Source organism: Oryctolagus cuniculus, chromosome X (genome assembly GCF_964237555.1).
Source record: "Oryctolagus cuniculus chromosome X, mOryCun1.1, whole genome shotgun sequence".
Lineage (NCBI taxonomy): Eukaryota > Metazoa > Chordata > Mammalia > Lagomorpha > Leporidae > Oryctolagus > Oryctolagus cuniculus.
Window position 1 is genome coordinate 1,332,390 of NC_091453.1, and position 19,109 is coordinate 1,351,498.

Here is a 19,109-nt window from a genome sequence, read left to right on the forward strand (position 1 = left end):
TTTCATAGCTGTCACAAACCTGTTGGAAATGGGTGCACAGACTGAAAATGCACCTACATGGACTTTCTCTGAGAATAAGAGAGGCCCTTGTGTTGGGGAAGAGGTGAAGAGGTAGAAGGGCAGACATCTCTGCAGAGAGTTGTTTGGTTTCTAGCTCACAAAGGGTGGAGAAGCCTTTCAGATATGTTGGCTTCAGGATTAGAACTTAAATATATTCCACTGGCAGGAACTACAACTCTTGCAAGGCCAATTTATAACATCTACTCAAGAGCAATAATGTTAATGCATGTTAAATATTAATAATCACTGATTTTGCCAAGGTCTTCTGTCCCCATTTCATTACTTGATGAAACTACTCATTTTTTAAAGTCTTCAGAGACAGTGAAAATGGAATATGTTGAATGCTTTGAGAAGGTTACATGTAGAGGGCAGGAGAAAAGAAACAACAATGCAATAGAGAAAGTTGAAATACATTCCAGTGTGAAGGGCACACAGGGGTAATGTGCAGAGATGGCTCTTGATAAGGGAGCACAGACCAGAACTGGAGGACTGATTGCACTAGAGTAGACTGGCTTAATCCACGGGGCATGAAGAGCCACTGAGGGAATGAAGATGGATGTGGGAAGGGGAGGGAAATGATCAGATTTGTTCCTTACAAGAATCATTCTGGCTGCAAGTAGAGCATGCATTGACTTGTCTGAGGGTAGGAAACCAGGTGTGGGATGATGGAGGATGTGGGAGGGGTGGAATTAAATGAATGGATTCAAAAGCTGTCTGCTAAGGAAGAGAAAGGACTTAGACTGCTTTGGTCCCTTCCAGCAATTCTTCCCTGATAGCCCTTGCCTGCAGGACATCAGGCCTCCTTTTTCTGTGCTGTCCAGAACCCTACTCATCCTTCCACTGTCATCCCCCCTGTATTCAGCTTATGCCAGAGATGGGGAGTGGAGTGCAAGGAGAGAGGCACAGGATTGAAGCCAGAAGCCCTGGTCTTTAATTCCAATTATACTACCATAGGCTCTGACATGTTGGGTAAACTGCTTAACATTTCTACTGAATCTCTGTTCCTATAAAGTATAAAACAGAAATTTATGTTTTCCATGTCCAGTAAAGTTCATTTGAGACTCAAAATAATAGCATTATAAATGTAACATAAAATGATAAACAATCATGCTTGAGTATTGTTTCCATGTTTCTTACCTTCCTCCAATCCACATTCACACACACACACACACACACACACACACACACATTATGTGGAAGACAACAACTTGAAATAAAAGAAACAGTGAGAACTTGAGAGGTTTAACTTTCTATTTATCTGAATCTATGACTATGGGCAAGTCATAGTCCCCTTGAGCCTTGAATTAATAATAGCTAACATTTCCTATGTAGAATTAAAAGTAACCTTTTCTAAATAGAAAAAAAGTCTTAACTCCTTTTTTCCCCAATGAAACCTTTTATTTAAGGAATACAAATTTCCTAAGTACAACTTTAGGAATATAGTGATTCTTCTCACCATACTCGCCGTCCCACCCCTCTTCCTGCTCCCTCTCCCATTTCCAGTCCCATTCTCCATTAAGATTCATTTTCAATTAACTATACAAAGAAGACCAACTCTATATTAAGTAAAGATTTCAAGAATTTGCACACACACACACACACACACACACTTTGAGAACAAGTATCACAGTTAACTCATAATACAAGTCACTGAGGACAGAGCTCCTTCATGAGAAGTTAATGCACAGTGACTTCTGTTAATAATTTAACAATTAACACTCTTATTTATGATGCCAGTGACCACCTGAGGCTCTTGACATGAGCTGCTTTGGCTATGGGAGCTTTTTGAATCTACAAACTTCATCAGTATTTAGACAAGGCCATAAGCAAAGTGGAAGCTCTCTCCTTCTCCTTTGATGGCCACTTCTCTTCACTGGTGTCTCACTCACAGAGATCCTTCATGTAAAACATTTTTTGCCACAATATCTTAGCTTTCCATGCCTGAAATGCTCTCATGGGCTTTTCACCCAAAGCAAGATGCCTTAAGGCTGATTCTGAGGTCAGAGTACTACTTAAGGCGATTGTCATTCTATGAGTCTGCAGTGTGGACTGCTTCCCATGTTGGAACATTCTCTCCTTTATAGTTTTCTTTCTTTTTTTAAAGATTTATTTAATTATTTATTTTAAAGTAAGAGTTACAGAGAGAGATACAGAGAGAGAGGTCTTCCATCCATTGGTTCACTCCCCAGATGGCCACAATGGCCAGAGCTGTGCTAATCCAAAGCTAGGAGCCAGGAGCTTCTTCTGGGTCTCCCACGTGGGTTCAGGGGCCCAAGGATTTGGGCCATCTTCTACTGCTTTCCCAGGCCATAGCAGAGAGCTGGTTTGGCAGTGGAGCAGCCGGGTCTCGAACCAGTGCCCATATGGGATGCCAGTGCTTCAGGCCAGGGCGTTAACCTGCTGTGCCACAGTGCTGGCCCCTCCAAGTTTTCAATTTGATTTCTCTTTAAGATCTCAATTTTTGGGGAGAAATTTTCTTTCATGTCATGTACAGATGTCATTAGTTTGTGCATTTGCTTCTGATTACTTCTATGTAATCTTATGATCAATTTTTTAAATTCCATTTCTGATATTTCTTCAATCTCATCATCTTCATGATCTAGTATTAAAGTGTTGTGTTCTTTTCAGGGTGTCATGTTGTTTTCCTTATTCTTGTTTCTTGAATTGGTGCCTTTGTTATTTGGCATTTGTGGAGATACTCATTGGTTTCTTCTTCGTTTTTTTTTCCTGTGGTGGCTTTTATCTTTGTACTATTTCTCTGTAGATTCGTGGTGTGTCTGCTTTCAGAAAATACCTAGAGGCATCTGATGGGTGTGACCAGGGAGCTCTGTTCAGTTCTCCAGGGCAAAGGCCTGTCTAAGGTGACACACCCAGGTTTGGCATAGTAAATCTCTTTTTTTATCAGAGGGGAGGTTTATTTTGCTCAGCTTAGCTCCTCTCCTCAAAGGAGACCAGGGCCTGAGCGTTAGCTCCAGTGAGTATAATATTTGTCCACTCTGCCCCAAGGACCACACAAAGGATCAGTGCAATCCTCAGAGTAAACTCATATACCCCAGCAATGTCCCTCACCAGGTAACCAGGGAGCCCTGAGCATGTGGAGCCACCCACAGTGACTGCCCAAAGTCCTAGCCATACCATGAGTCCTCCCACACAGCCTCAGTGTTTTCACAGTCGCAGCACACAAGCCTCCCATGGTCACGAGCACACTGCCTGCTGTCAGTTCTCTCCACCAGTGTCAGGAGTCTCCACTTGGCTGGTTGCTGGGTGTGGACATGAGCTGGCACTGCTTTTACATATGTCCAAAATGGTGCCTGTTCTCTATCGGCTTGTTACAGGACACCATTGCAGGGTGATCAGGGAGAAAGAAACATGGCCTTCTTTTTTTTCTCCTCCTCTAGTTTGGCAGGTATACTATCGTCCACAGGGTTCCGAGCCAGGTTCCCTCTAGGCCCTTCCTGCAGCTTTATCACCAACGGCTTGGGTTGCTGCAGTCTGGTCTTACCTGACTCTCCAATGCTGGTGTAGAAGCTTTCAGCTGCTGGGGTACTGAGTTGTGGGTGTCCACACCCTCCACTTAGGTCCACTGTGTTCCTCTAATTTGCATAGTTTCCTCTGCCATTTTCTCCCTAACTCTTCCCCAAGACTGTACTCTCTCCACTTTTTTAAACTATCTTCTCCTAGTCTGGAGCAGCAAGCTCTCTCCCTACTCTGCCATCTTAATCCCCTCCTTTTGCATGTTTTAATTTACTTAATCCACATGAAAACCCTATGAGATGGGTACTGTTGTTATTCTCACTTTACAGACAAGGATATTAGAACCCATAGAAAGTAATTAGTGTGCTCAAAGCTGCACAGCTAAGTGGTGGAGCTGCGAATCTGCTTTCAGAGCTCACATCATGAACCACTATGCAGCCCTTCTAACTATAAGAGTATTATTTGCACATGGCTGTTTTATTCTTGTTTAAAGAATGGATTATTCATATTCTCCTTTTTCATCTTTGGCCCTCTTTGGCAATTTAGCAACATTTAGATTTATCTCAATAATTTCCTTGGAATAATCTCTCCATCAGTATTTCAGAGCCAGGCAAACTCTACAAAGATGTGCTATGAGTCATCCCTCCCTATTTCAAATTACTTGATGCTTTGTGACTTCAGCTATTTCTCTAGGGAGCCTAGTTCTTCATTTCATATCCCAGTAATTCTTTAAATGAAAGTCGTTTCTAAATCCACCTTCTCAATATCCTTTATCATTTGTTTGTGGTCACCACTTTTATTTGGCCCTTCTTACATGTTCTTAAAAACAATCACACATGACCTTAGTCAGTAGCCTTCATCCTGCTAATTCACAGCATTTCTCAATCCATGCTCTAATATCTAAAGGTAAATAGAAAAAACAAACTTGACTTTAATGAATATTTCATTCAATGAATATTTATTTTCTCATACTCTGTCATATGCATAAAATGCTTAAATACATTAAATTCAGTCTTTTCCAAGCTCTTTTAAAAATAGACCTTGAGAGTCTCTCTCTGTCTCTCTCTTTTCATCTCTCTCCCTCTCTATCTCTCTTCCTCTATCTATGCCTCTCTGTAACACACACACGCAGACACATACATATAAACACATGCTTTCTAAAAATTATTTATTTGTTATATTTATTTGAAAGTCAGAGAGACAGACACAGTGAGAGAAATATCTGCCATCTGCTATTTTTACTGCTTAAATGCATTCCAACAGCCAGGGCTGGGCCAGACTGAAGTCAGGAGCTAGGAATGCAATCCAGATCTCCCATATGAGTGCCGAGGACCCAACTACTTAAACCATCACCTGTGGCCTCTCGGGGTGCCTGTTAGCAGGAAACTGAAATAGGGAATAGAGCCAGAACTCAACCCAAGGCACTCTGATGTGGGGTGCAAGTGTCCCAAGTGGCATTTTAACTGCTGCTCCTAATATTCACCCCATACACATCTTTTGAATTCTTTTACCAGTAAAAGATTTTCTAAAATTCCACAAGCACCAGTGACATTTCCACCTGTTGGTCACTCACAGCATCAGCCATGATAGAATCTATAGGATAACATAGTCAAAAGTTTCCCTCTTGGCCTGCTGTGGAACTCTAATCCTATTTTTAAACAGCATATCTTCTAAATGAGCATAATAAAAAAAGGAAGAAACAATTAAAACATGTCCAACAATCCTTTCACAGTGTTTAGATAGTATTTAACCCAGTAGTTCTCAACCAAGATGCCATTTGCAATACCTGGAGGCATTTTTGATTGTCACTACTGTGAAGGATGGCATTGGTGGCACCTAATGCATAGAGGCCAGAGTACAATGCTCATGAAAGCCATGCACCACGCCAGCGCCGCAGCTCAATAGGCTAATCCTCCACCTTGTGGCGCCGGCACCCCGGGTTCTAGTCCCGGTCGGAGCGCCGGATTCTGTCCCGGTTGCCCCTCTTCCAGTCCAGCTCTCTGCTATGGCCCAGGAGTGCAGTGGAGGATGGCCCAAGTCCTTGGGTCCTGCACCCACGTGGGAGACCAGGAGAAGTACCTGGCTCCTGGCTTCAGATCAGTGTGATGCGCCGGCCACGGCGGCCATTGGAGGGTGAACCAACGGCAAAGGAAGACCTTTCTCTCTGTCTCTCTCTCTCACTGTCCACTCTGCCTGTCAAAAAAAAAAAAAAAAACCACAACCATGCACCACACAACACAAAACAAAGAACTGTCCACCCTAAAATGTCAACAGGTCCAAACTCAAGAAACTCTTATAATTTCTATCAGAATTTAATGCAATTGATGCTTGCACAATTCAATTTCCTAAAATGTGCTCTCCTAATAATTACACAACATCTCAGCCTGCAGACAGGTTTGGTGCAACTGAAGTTCCTCTCATAATATATTCATTGTGAAACTAAAAACATGTATACTCTAAGGTTATATCAACAAACCAGACTCCAAACCATATGTAGCCAGCAAAATCAGCAATCCATAACACATTTTTAAATGTTTCCAAAAGTCTTCATTTTTCAAAACAAACAAGACAACCTAATAAAGCAAGCCAAATTTCTTCTTGTAATTTAATTTCCTGTATACAGGATTTCAGGTTTCTAAGACGCAGTGTCATCTGATCTCACTTTCAGCTTGGTTTTGTGTTCCTGTGATGGGATATGTCATATCAGTCCTCCTGAGTTTCTAAATGAGAGGATATGTTCTGACGTATGACATAGCAAAAACTGCACCTGCAGATGAGATTCAAATCTGAATAATCAAAGAAAGGATATGCTAGAAAGGGTTATGCCTTTTTAGTTATCATACAGGAAAAAATGTTCTTTTTTTCTCATCAACTCCATTTCCACAATCAGTCTCTGTTGGAAGAAAATGTACCTCAATCAGTGACAACTGCAACTTTATAAACCCAGCCTAATGGCCCTTCTTGGCTTGGCCTGGTGCCACCAAAGACTGTTGGCTTACCCCAAAATTAGTTCTCTCGGCTACTCTCTTATTTTCATTTAGCAAATTCAGAATATTATGAAGAACCCTTCAACCCCTCTCTGGGATGATATCCAGGAGCCACTTTGCCTAAACAAAGTCATTGATTTTAATGGAACAAATGAAAGAGCCAATTAGTATTTGGTGGCTCCTTGACAAAAAAGGAAAAATGCTAGGACTCATTTGTCCTAAATTCTATCCCCAATTATAATAACAACTCTGCAACGAAAGTGACATTTCAAAAAAATAAATTAAATCATGTTACTCCAAGGTTAAACCTCTTCGATAGCTTTCCATTACTATTAGGATAAATTCCCAAATCTGCGGTAGAGCCTATAAGACTACCTTCCAATCCTTATCTTTCTCTCCAGGCTTAGTGCACTCCCTCTCCATGGAATTCTGTGCTCTCCTCTTCTGTACTCTTTAAGTACTCTTCCCTCTTACAAAGTTCATCCTCCCCATATCTGCACCCTTCCTTTACTTAGCTAACACCAACTCACCTTGCAGATCTTGGCTTTAATGCATTTTCTCAAGGAAATATTTCTGCTCTGCATCACATCTGCTAAAAATTCTATTGGTCAGGGCTGGCACCATGGCTCGCTTGGCTAATCCTCTGCCTGCAGTGCTGGCACCCCGGGTTCTAGTCCCGGTTGGGGCGCCGGATTCTGTCCCGGTTACACCTCTTCCAGGTCAGCCCTCTGCTATGGCCTGGGAATGCAGTGGAGGATGGCCCAAGTCCTTGGGTCCTGCACCTGCATGGGAGACCAGGAGAAGCACCTGGCTCCTGGCTCCGGATCAGCGCAGCATGCCAGCCATAGTGGCCATTTGGGTTGTGAACCAACAGAAGGAAAACCTTTCTCTCTGTCTCTCTCACTGTCTAACTCTGCCTGTCAAAAATATATATATACATGATAAGCCCATGGGAAGAGTGCAGATGTAGGCCGAGGGTAGAAATCAGAGTCAAGAAAGCAATCACCTCATTCCTCTTCCACACGTGTACAGGTGATGACTAGGGATGCAACAGTGCTCTTTTGGACATTGTCCATTAATTTACAGAGTTGAATGTTGAATAGTTCTTTGCCTCAACACATCCTCCACCTGAAGCTTCATCACCCTCTTCCACATCACCCGAGTAAGGTCTGGTAAGGTTCATCTTCCCTCCATGTGCAACCACAATGGCAATTAAACACCCTCTCTTATGATCAGCATGACTTACTCCTGCTTCTTTACCAATGATAACTGAAGCATTGCTTTAATTCTCCTACCTCCTAGATAAAAATGGTTAAAGAACCCCATCACCAAACTGTGTCAGTGTCCTGATGACTAGCTAGAAAAAGGCCCTAACTCCTCAAATTCTTCCTTACAGGATTTAGCAACCACCTAAGCTCAATAAACAAATTTTCTTTGAGTACAGATACAAAGTAACTTTACAAAGTTCATGGAAATGGAATTAAAGGATATTTTTGTTTTGGTGCAGAACATTTTTGGAATGCATGCATAGTTTTTTTCATACTACGTATTTTGTCATGAAGACCCCTCATATGTTCTTGAGGGTGTTTGGTCAGTTGCTTTCATCTCACCTCACTTCTTTTAGTACTCATCCCTATTCACAGAGTTGAGTACTCTGACACAGCCCTGGTTTAAAACACTGGATTTCAGGCACGGTCCAACAGCATAAAGGAGCCTGAAATGATATCACTGACTGAATTTAGGATTTACTCAGACTAAGCAATGCATTAGCTACTAGACAGGTGCAGGGAACAGTCACTGATAACACACGATGTTCCGCTTCTATAAATTCTGAACTGAATAATCAGTAATATATTCAGAGTGACTGTTATTCTCCTATTAGTGCCTAGACTTCCAACAAGATAAGGTTTTGTGCGATAAAACGCCCCCCTCCCCGTCCACATTAGCTCCTTATCAGAGCCAAACCTGCACAGAGGAAGCACAGTCAGTTCTTGCAGGAACCTAGAGACCCACTCTTCAGAATTAGCGTCACAAAATTCCTGGTTCATTTACCTTCACAGTTTATCTAATGACTATTTTATACTTTTTAATATGACATTGGCTTCATTTGTAGTCCTGGAAAAGTGGGAATAAATAGTAATTCTCACTTTTATTAATTTTTCAGATTCTATCAAAATCATACTCTATCATATTATTAAAAGACATATACACAGACCAGCGCTGAGGCTCAATAAGCTAATCCTCTGCCTGCGGCACCGGCACCCTGGGTTCTAGTCCCGGTCAGGGTGCCGGATTCTGTCCCGGTTGCTCCTCTTCCAGGCCAGCTCTCTGCTGTGGCCCGGGAGTGCAGTGGAGGATGGCCCAAGTGCTTGGGCCCTGCACCTGCGTGGGAGACCAGGAGAAGCACCTGGCTCCTGGCTTCGGATCAGCGCAGTGCGCCGGCCGCAGCGCGCTGACCACAGCAGCCATTGGGGGTGAACCAACAGAAAAAAGGAAGACCTTTCTCTGTCTCTCTCTCTCACTGTCCACTCTGCCTGTCAAAAAAAAAAAAAAGACATATGCACACTGTTGTGGAAATATCCTTCATCACAGGACTATCAGTAATTGGTAAATTTTCTTGGAATAAAGTATTATTTAGAAAAAACGGATGCGTATTCAGTATCAGCCTGAAAACCTGATAAGGAATGTTAAATCCTACTGAAATATTTCCCCAGGTATTCAACCAAAATAGTTCTAGAAACCATAACCTACTTTTCCAGCAAATTCCAAGTTCAGTTCTATAAATGAAGATGCCTTTTATACTCAAATGAGAAGGAAGATGAGTGAGTGACTTGTAAATATAGATGACACTTTTTTGAATATTGACTTTAGATGGGGCCGGCGCCGTGGCTCACTTGGTTAATCCTCCGCCTGCGGCGCTGGCATCCCATATGGGTGCCATGTTCTAGTCCCAGTTGCTCCTCTTCCAGGCCAGCTCTCTGCTGTGGCCCGGGAGTGCAGTGGAGGATGGCCCAAGTGCTTGGGCCCCTGCACCCCATGGGAGACCAGGAAAAGTACCGGGCTCCTGGCTTCAGATTGGTGCAGCACGCCAGCCATAGCAGCCATTGGGGGGGGGGGGGGTGAACCAACAGCAAAGGAAGACCTTTCTCTCTGTCTCTCTCTCTCTCACTGTCTATAACTCTACCTGTGAAATTTAAAAAAAAAAAGGATATTGACTTTAGAGATCTGAGTTTCTGTTTTCTCAGTTGGTTTTTCCCCTTTCTTAGTTAAAAAGAAAACTAGACTGACATGTTAGACATTAGTTTGCAAATTCTCTTCCCTCTGGGCACATGGCCTTTTTGTATTTCCTCACCCTCTTGGACTGAGGGTGGTCAGGCGCCTTGCTTTAACCAACAAAATGCAGAAAGGAATGTTTATTAATTCTTTCCACAAGAAAGGTTTCAGGTTGCCACTGTGAGACCCCTTCTCACCTCCATGGTGACCAGGAATAGTGCAGACTTTGTTGGCCTGGGTCCTAGGAGAATGAAATGTAGCCCCTCAGCCACTCTCACGATGAACACCTGTAACCTGAGAGTAACATGTAGTCATTCAGCAAGCCAAGGGGATTTTTCAGGGCACTTAGTTATCACAGCAGAACTTAAGTCACAACAGAGGTAAGCATTGATAGTGTTTAAAAAAAAGTTTTGTCAAGCAATACAAAAATATAGAAAGGAGAGTGGCACTGTGCAACACAGTAGACACTAGTCATATTTGGCCACTTAGATTAAAACTTCAGTAACAGTAAGTATTCATGTTCTTGGTTGCACCAGCCATGTCTCAAGTGCTCTACAAGCAGATGTCACTGGTGTCTACTGAACTGGAAAGCACAGGTAGAGAACATTTCTTTTCTTTTTTTTTTCTTTTTTTTTTTTAACAGGCAGAGTGGACAGTGAGAGAGAGAGACAGAGAGAAAGGTCTTCCTTTGCCGCTGGTTCACCCTCCAATGGCTGCCACGGCAGACGCACCGCGCTGATCTGAAGCCAGGAGCCAGGTACTTCTCCTGGTCTCCCACGTGGGTGCAGGGCCCAAGGACCTGGGCCATCCTTCTCTGCACTGCTGGGCCACAGCAGAGAGCTGGACTGGAAGAGGAGCAACCAGGACAGAATCCGGCGCCCCCGACTGGGGCTAGAACCCAGTGTGCCGGCGCCACAGGCAGAGGATTAGCCTATTGAGCCACGGCGCCGGCCAAGAGAGCATTTCCCTCAACACAGAAAGTTCTATAGGACAGTGCTGAAGAATTGAATAGCAAAGTGTCCAAATCACTGCCTATACCCCTCCAACTCCCTTCCTAACAGTTCTCAATACTTACACCTTGTTTGCGTCATTCCAGGCTTCGTGTACTTTTTATTAATTTTTCTCTGGCTTATGTTTTTTTTTTTTTGTTTTTTTTTTTTTTGTTTGTTTTTTTTTTGTTTTTTTTTGACAGGCAGAGTTAGACAGTGAGAGAAAAAGACAGAGAGAAAGGTCTTTCTTTTCCGTTGGTTCACCCCCCCAATGGCCGCTACAGCTAGCGCGCTGCACCAATCTGAAGCCAGGAGCCAGGAGCTTCTTCTGGGTCTCCCAGGTGGGTGCAGGGGCCCAAGGATTTGGGCCATCATCTACTGCTTTCCCAGGCCATAGCAGAGAGCTGGACTGGAAGAGGAGCAGCCAGGACTCGAACCAGTGCCCACATGGGATGCCGGTGCTTCAGGCCAGGGCTTTAACCTGCTGCGCAACAGAGCCGACCCCAATCTTTTGATTCTTATCTCATGACTGAATAACATTCATTTCAGGAATTTTTCCTGATGTAAATATTGTTCTCCTATTTGACTTTTGGTGATTTCTAGAAGTAACCACTTGAGCCATATTATTCACAGGGATCTTTGCCCAAGTTTCATTTTTTCCCCTCTACTTCAAAATGATGCATGATATGAATTGTGTTGCAATTTCTCTTTTTCCTTGTTAATAACAATAAAATTTGGAGATTATTTTGTCATTTATATCCTCCTAAATCTTCACTAATACTTTCATAATTTTTATTTTATATATAGCTCTTAAATCTAACTGAAATATATTATTTAGTCAATCAATAAATAATGTAAATGAATGTGTAAAATGCAATTTTGTTAATTATGAATCTATAATATTGGTTTTTCTATATAGATAGAAAATTATGTGTTTCCTTTTCTGACTAGTCTACCAGTGCCCAGTAAATAGTCATCTACTAATTATAAATGAACTTGCATCCATTACTGAATTCACTTTTCTGTCCTATTAATCTATTTATGCTATTTCTGAGTACTATAGGTTTTATTTAAAGTCTTATGGCATTATAGAATGTTTATAAAGTATTGTTTCTGATATGGCTATTTATTCTCAATTTTCCTTTTTGAAAATTTTCCTGGTTCTTTTTCTATACATTTTTCTATATGAATTATACAATTGGATTCTTCACTTCCTTTTAAAAATTGCTATTGGAATTTTGACTTGGAAAGCACTGAAATGAAAATTAATTTGGCAAAAGCTTACATCCTTCCAAGATCAGGTTTTAACATCCAGAAACATGACATAGCTGCATTTTTCAGGTATTATTTGATAGCCTTGCATATATGCTATTGATTTTTCTGTGGTTTTGTGTTATAATTACAACTACATATATACTTATCCATATTGGATGGTGGGTTGTCTTTTTAATTCAACTAACAAAATGCCCTGTATGGCAGTACAGATTTTGTTTTGTTTTGTTTCTTCATCTAACTCTTTCAGGTTGTAGGTATAATCTTGTGTTTTTTTAAGTACTCATTATTGTTGTTTATATTATAAATATAATCTTATAAACATTTCTTGGGCCCTGCACCCGCATGGGAGACCAGGAGGAAGCACCTGGCTCCTGGCTTCGGATCGGTGCAGCAAACCGACCATGGCGGCCATATAGGGGGTGAACCAACAGAAGGAAGACCTTTCTCTCTCTCTCTCTCTCTCTCTCTCCCTCTCTCTCTCTCTCTCTCACTGTCTAACTCTGCCTGTCAAATAAAAAAATCTTATAAACATTTTTATTTTCAAGTAAACTATGGTTAATATAAGAAGGCCGCCGGCGCCGTGGCTCGCTAGGCTAATCCTCCGCTTTGCGGCGCCGGCACACCGGGTTCTAGTCCCAGTCGGGGCGCCGGATTCTGTCCCGGTTGCCCCTCTTCCAGGCCAGCCCTCTGCTGTGGCCAGGGAGTGCAGTGGAGGATGGCCCAAGTGCTTGGGCCCTGCACCCCATGGGAGACCAGGATAAGCTCCTGGCTCCTGGCTTCGGATCAGCGCGGTGCGCCGGCCGCTGCGCGCCAGCCGTGGCAGCCATTGGAGGGTAAACCAACGGCAAAGGAAGACCTTTCTCTCTGTCTCTCTCTCTCTCTCTCACTGTGCACTCTGCCTGTCAAAAATAAAAAATAAAAATAAAAAAAGAAGGCCATTAATGTCTGTATTTTTAGTTTATATTTTAATTATATGATTATTTTCATAGATTTAATCTTTTATAAGAAAAAATCTTTTGGATTTTCAAACAGACATTTTTCTCTCCTTTCTAATATTTATGCCTCTTATATCTTTTCTTGATCTTCCTACTCTGACAGCGCAGTGATGAGAATGAAAATGTTATATTTTTCCTGGATTTGATACAAATGTTTCTACATCTCTCCATTAAACACAGGAGAAATCAGTCTTACATTGAATTGTCAAGTGTTTTTTTTTTTTCAGTATTTTTTTAGATGATTACCAAATTAAACTTCTTTACTGCGTTGGTGTCACAAATTACATTTATAAATGTCCAACTTTTAAGCTATCTTCTCATTCCTTGGACCAATTCTATTTAATAATTATGTAATACAGATTCAAAATATGACTGTATCTTAAATGCAAAATTTACTTAGAACTTCACACAAACTCATGAGTGTGGTTGGCCAAATGTATGTATGTTTGTGTGTGTGTGTTTGTGTGTGTGTAAGACACTTTTCTGATTTTTGTATCAGTACAATACTCACCTCAAATAGTGAATTTAGAAGCTTTTCATATTTTAGATGTTCTTTAATAATTCAATAAGCATAGTAGAAATCTGCACTTACAGGTTTTAGAGAAATTTCTTTAAAAAATAATACCTGAATATGGACCAGTTCTGGGTATAAAAACTTTTGAATATCATTTCCATTTATATTGTGAATATTATTCTATTCTATTTTGATATACCCTATTGAGTTAACTTTGCAAATTCATGTATTCTAAAAACTTTAATCTCATCTAAATTGAAAAAATAATTAATACAAAGTTGTGTATTGAACCCTCTTGTGATGAAATGTTCCTTTGTATCTCACATTATGCCCTTTTTTTCCTAAAACTCTTTATATCTTCTTCATTTTTCTTGACATTAAACTTTGTTAAGAGTAGACTATTTGGGGGTTATCTTAAAATAATGAGGTTTGTATTCTAGTGACCACTCTTTTATAGAAAAATGCCATTAATGTCTGCTTCATCATTGTTTTCACTTCTTTCAGGTTTCCCTTCTGTTGCTTTATTGGATTTTGGTTTTCAAATTCTAATTTCTTTCACTCTGCTTTTCTGAGAAGTGTGTTTATAACCGCATGTTTTGCTTCAAGAACTTCTTTAAGAACTTTGGTTATATTCTACATGAGTTGTTTTTTGTAGGGTTCTCACTGACCTTGATTGATCTTATAATTTGCTTTGTTTTCTCCTTAATCACAAGAGTAATTTGAATGATTTTGGTTTTCCTTTTTTTTTTTTTTTTTAAGAGTTACACAGAGAGAGAAAGAGAGGCAGAAAGAGAGGTTTTCCATCCGCTGGTTCACTCCCCAATTGGCTGCAACAGCTGGAGCTGCACCGATCCAAAGCCAGGAGTCAGGAGCTTCTTCCAGGTGTCCCATGCTGGTGCAGGGGCCAAAGGACTAGGACCATCTTCTGCTGCTTTCCCAGGCCATAGCAGAGAGCTGGATTGGAATTGGAGCAGCCGGGACTCTAACCAGCACCTGTATGGGATGCCGGCACTTCAGGTGATGGCTTTACCTGCTGTGCCACAGCGCTGGCCCCTGGGTTTTCATTTTCTCATTAATTTCTAATTTTATTGCATTGTAATCATAAAACGGCTTGTGATTTCTCTTTTAGACATTGTGTTTTTATACATGTTTGCAAAGAATATTATCTTCAGTTTGTTAGTTATGGAACTATACAAGGGGGGCCAGCTCTGTGGCGTAGTGGGTAAAGCTGCTTCCTGCAGTGCCAGCATCCCATATGGGTGCCGGTTCGATACTGGCCACTCCACTTCTGATCCAGCTCTCTGCTGTGGCCTGGGAAAGCAGAGAAGATGGTCCAAGTCCTTGGGCCCCTGCACCCACGTGGGAGACCTGGAAGAAGCTCCTGGCTCCTGGCTTGGGATTGCTGGGCTGTTGCAGCCGTTTGGGAGTGAAGCAGCAGATGGAAGACTCCCCTCCCTCCCTCCCTCCCTCTCCTTCTCCCTCTGCTCTCTGTAACTCTGCTTTTCAAATAAATAAATAAATCTTTTTTAAAAAATTAGATGAGGTTAAGTTTTCCCAAATATGTAATTAAAAGTTCTATATATGAATATTCTGGTTTTTTTATTTTTTTAACTTTTATTTAGTGAATATAATTTCCAAAGTACAACTTATGGATTACAATGGCTTCCCCCCCATAACTTCCCTCCCACCCCCCACTCTCTCTCCCCTTCCATTCACATCAAGATTCATTTTCAATTCTCCTTATATACAGAAGATCAGTTTAGTATATATTAAGTAAAGATTTCAACAGTTTGCTCCCACACAGAAACATAAAGTGAAAAATACTGTTTTGAGTACTAGTTATAGCATTAAATCACAATGTACAGCACATTAAGGACAGAGATCCTACATGAGGAGTAAGTGCACAGTGACTCCTGTTGTTGACTTAACAAATTGACACTCTTGTTTATGGCATCAGTCATCACCCTAGGCTCTTGTCATGAGTTGCCAAGGCTATGGAAGTCTTTTGAGTTCTGTGTTGTTGACAACAGTTTCCAGGAAGCTGTGTTAAATTCTCCCAATATGTTCAAGGATTTGTCTGTTTCTCTCCCTCTCCCTCCTCCTCTCCCTCTCCCTCTGTCTCTGTCTCTGTCTCTGTCTCTCCCCCCACCCTCAGCCGGGGATGGGCCAGGCCAAAGCCAGGAGCCACTAATTCCATCTGAATCTCCCATGTGGCTGGCAGGACCCAAGTACTTGAGCCATCAAGCTATCATTTGCTATTTCCCAGAGTGCACATTAGCAGGAGGCTAGATTTGGGAGCAGAGCCAGGATTTGAACCCAGACACTCTGATATGAGATGAGGATGTATCAAGCAGAATCCCAACCTCTAGGTCAAAGGCTTGCCCCTATTCTCCTGGATTTCTATTATATTGGTATTTCCTTTATATATTTTAAATTTTTGCTCTTCATAGCCATTGTGTCTCCTTAAAGAAATGTATCTATAGTTGACATGAACTCTTATTCTTTTTTACTTTTGACCACATTTAACAATGTTAATACTTTCATCCTTTCTTTCACTCTTCCTTTACTCTTTAGTTTTACCATTTTATTATCTATGTTTTCTATCCTTTACTTTTTTTATTTTTTTGACAGGCAGAGTGGATAGTGAGAGAGAGAGACAGAAAGGTCTTCCTTTGCCGTTGGTTCACCCTCCAATGGCCGCCATGGCCGGCACGCTGTGGCCGGTGCACTGCGCTGATCCGAAGGCAGGAGCCAGGTACTTCTCCTGGTCTCCCATGGGGTGCAGGGCCCAAGCACTTGGGCCATCCTCCACTGCACTCCCTGGCCACAGCAGAGAGCTGGCCTGGAAGAGGGGCAACCGGGACAGAATCCGGCACCCCGACCAGGACTAGAACCCGGTGTGCCAGCACCGCAAGGCAGAGGATTAGCCTTCTATCCTTTACTTTTACCATTTTATTATTCTCTTTTCTATCCTTTACTTTTTTCATTTTTCTATGTTATTTCATTTTAGGGATCTTTCTCATAAAAAGAAAATAGCAGGATTTTAATGTTTTTAACTAATCTTTTTTAAAAAATATATATATTTAAACAACCCATGCTTAGTATGGTTCTTAATATTCTTGAATTTATTAATACCATTTTATTTCATTCTTTCTGTTTATCATGACTTATTTTTATTTCTTTTTACTTCCCTGGCTTGTTCAGAAGGAAGACTTAGATACTCATTGACTTTTAATATGAGTACAATCTTTTAATATACTTTTGTTTAAAATTTAAGAATTTCAATCAGCAGAATAGAAAACTAATGATTAGGGGCTGGCATGGCATAGTGGGTTAAGCTGCCACATGTAATGTTGGCACCCTATATGTGTACTGGTTCAAGTCCCAGCTGCCCCACTTCCAATCCAGCTCCCTGCTATGGCCTGGGAAAGCAGTAGAAGATGGTCCAAGTCCTTGGCCCTTGCACCCATGTGGGAGATCAAGAAGAAGCTCTGGGCTCCTGGCTTTGGCATGGCCTAGCCCCAGCTGTTGCAGCCATTTGGGGAGTGAACCAGTGGGTAAAAGATCTCTCTCTCTTTCTCTCTCTCTCTCTCTCTCTCTCTTTCTCTTTCTCTATCTCTCTCTCCCTATAACTCTGCCCTTCTAATAAATAATAAATAAAATATTTTTTAAATTTTTTTAATTTAAAAAAGAAAGATGACGACTAATCCTAGGTTACTAGAAGAAAGTGGAACAGAAAATAATCAATACAGCAGTAGGCATGGACATAGGCTCTCAATTTCCTTCTTCACTTATTTTTTATCTCCTATGTAGCATCTAGCATTGTAGAGCCAGGGCTCTATCGCCATTATCATCATCCTTTCACTCTGGAATCTCTAATCAGGTATGGTGATCAGTAGCTTCTCCTGGATTTGTGCTTATCACTGTTCTTCATCCACATCTTTTTCTGTCTTGACTTGCATTTTCACTCTGTTGATATCCATCTTTGGGGAATGCTTTGAAAAAGCCTCCCTGAGTCTGCATATTCAAAAACACCTTTATTTCTCTTTACACTTGAGTGGTTGGTTTTCAGCTTATAGGACTCAAAATTCAATTTTAAAAAATATGCATCACGAGGAAAAGGGAAACAAATATGAATATTCATCTAATGTAGGCCACTCTGCTAGTTGCTTTCAGTATGCTTATTCCTGTAACATCAGAATAACCTCAAGGTCTAGGTATTCATTGGTACACTTTTCATAAATGGAAACTGAAGCTGAGAAAGCTGTTCTCCTGCCAGTGAGTGGCAGAGTGCTTTCAATCCACTGTTGCTGGCCTCGAAGCCCAAGCTCCAGAGAGAAGCACAGCAGGATGCAGAATACAACTCTCCAGTGGCAGTTCCCTCCACAGAATCATCAGTCTGAACAAGCATCATGCACAAAAAAATGCCTTTACAAGAGCTAAGGAAGCCAAGTGAGACTTCTCAAATCCAGGCTCAGAATCTGGAGCACATCTTTCCAATAGAAATACAATGCCGGCACATACGTGATTTCAAATTTTCTAATAGTCACATTTAAAAAAGTGAAAGAAAAAGGGTGAGATTAATTTTAATAACATTTATTTAACCCACTATATCCAAAATAATATCATTCTAACATGTAATCAGGATAGAAATATCAAAGAGATATGTTTGGCTTATTGTTCCTACTAAATCTTTAAAACCCTTATGGGACATCGAAGTTTGGATTAGCCGCATCCCAAGTGCTCCATAGCCGCATGTGGCTAGTAGCCACTGGATTGGGCAGCCCAGCACCACCCTATGCTGCTGTTTGAAAGCAAACACTTTCCAATCCTGCTAGCAAAGGCCCCGGGTGGGTGATTTTTTCAACCCTAGTTTGACATGAGGAAGTCTGATTCTTCCTGGAAATAATTTTATGGCTGTTTTGTGCTAATTGCAGATACACAATTAATTCTCCCTTGACCTTCATCTCCATTTTGTAGCACAGCCTCTCCTCCTGGCTTATGCAGCCAAAAGTCAGAAGCGCCCTCTGGAAGCCAACTGTTAATCCATTCAAAAGATAGATTAAACATTTCCCCCATTTGATGCCAGCTGCATATATATTTCTATACACACTTGAGTTCCATTTTCAGGAAAATACCTGGCCCCAGTTCAGACAGAGTTTTTTTTAATCATTCCTGGGACAGCGCTGGGACTAGGGTGAACATCCAATAGTTTTCCTTTACTCAATCCCCAGGAGTGTTATGAGAAGGAAATAACATACACACACAGCAATTTATTTTAAACCTCAGAAGCATCCGCCATTTCATCTCCTCTTCTGCCAGCATTTCCACCAAAATTAATCTCCCAGGCCCCTTGCAGAAGCTCCCTGGAGCCTCACAACTTCAACAGTACCAACAACTCAGACACTGGAGTTTGAAATAATAAAGGAAGCTCTTCTTCCATGGTGCACATAACAGGTTAACAGGAGGGGAAATTGGGGGCTGGATACCAGTAATGAGAGCGCCAAATTGCAGTTTCACTTCCATGATAAACAGCAAAGAA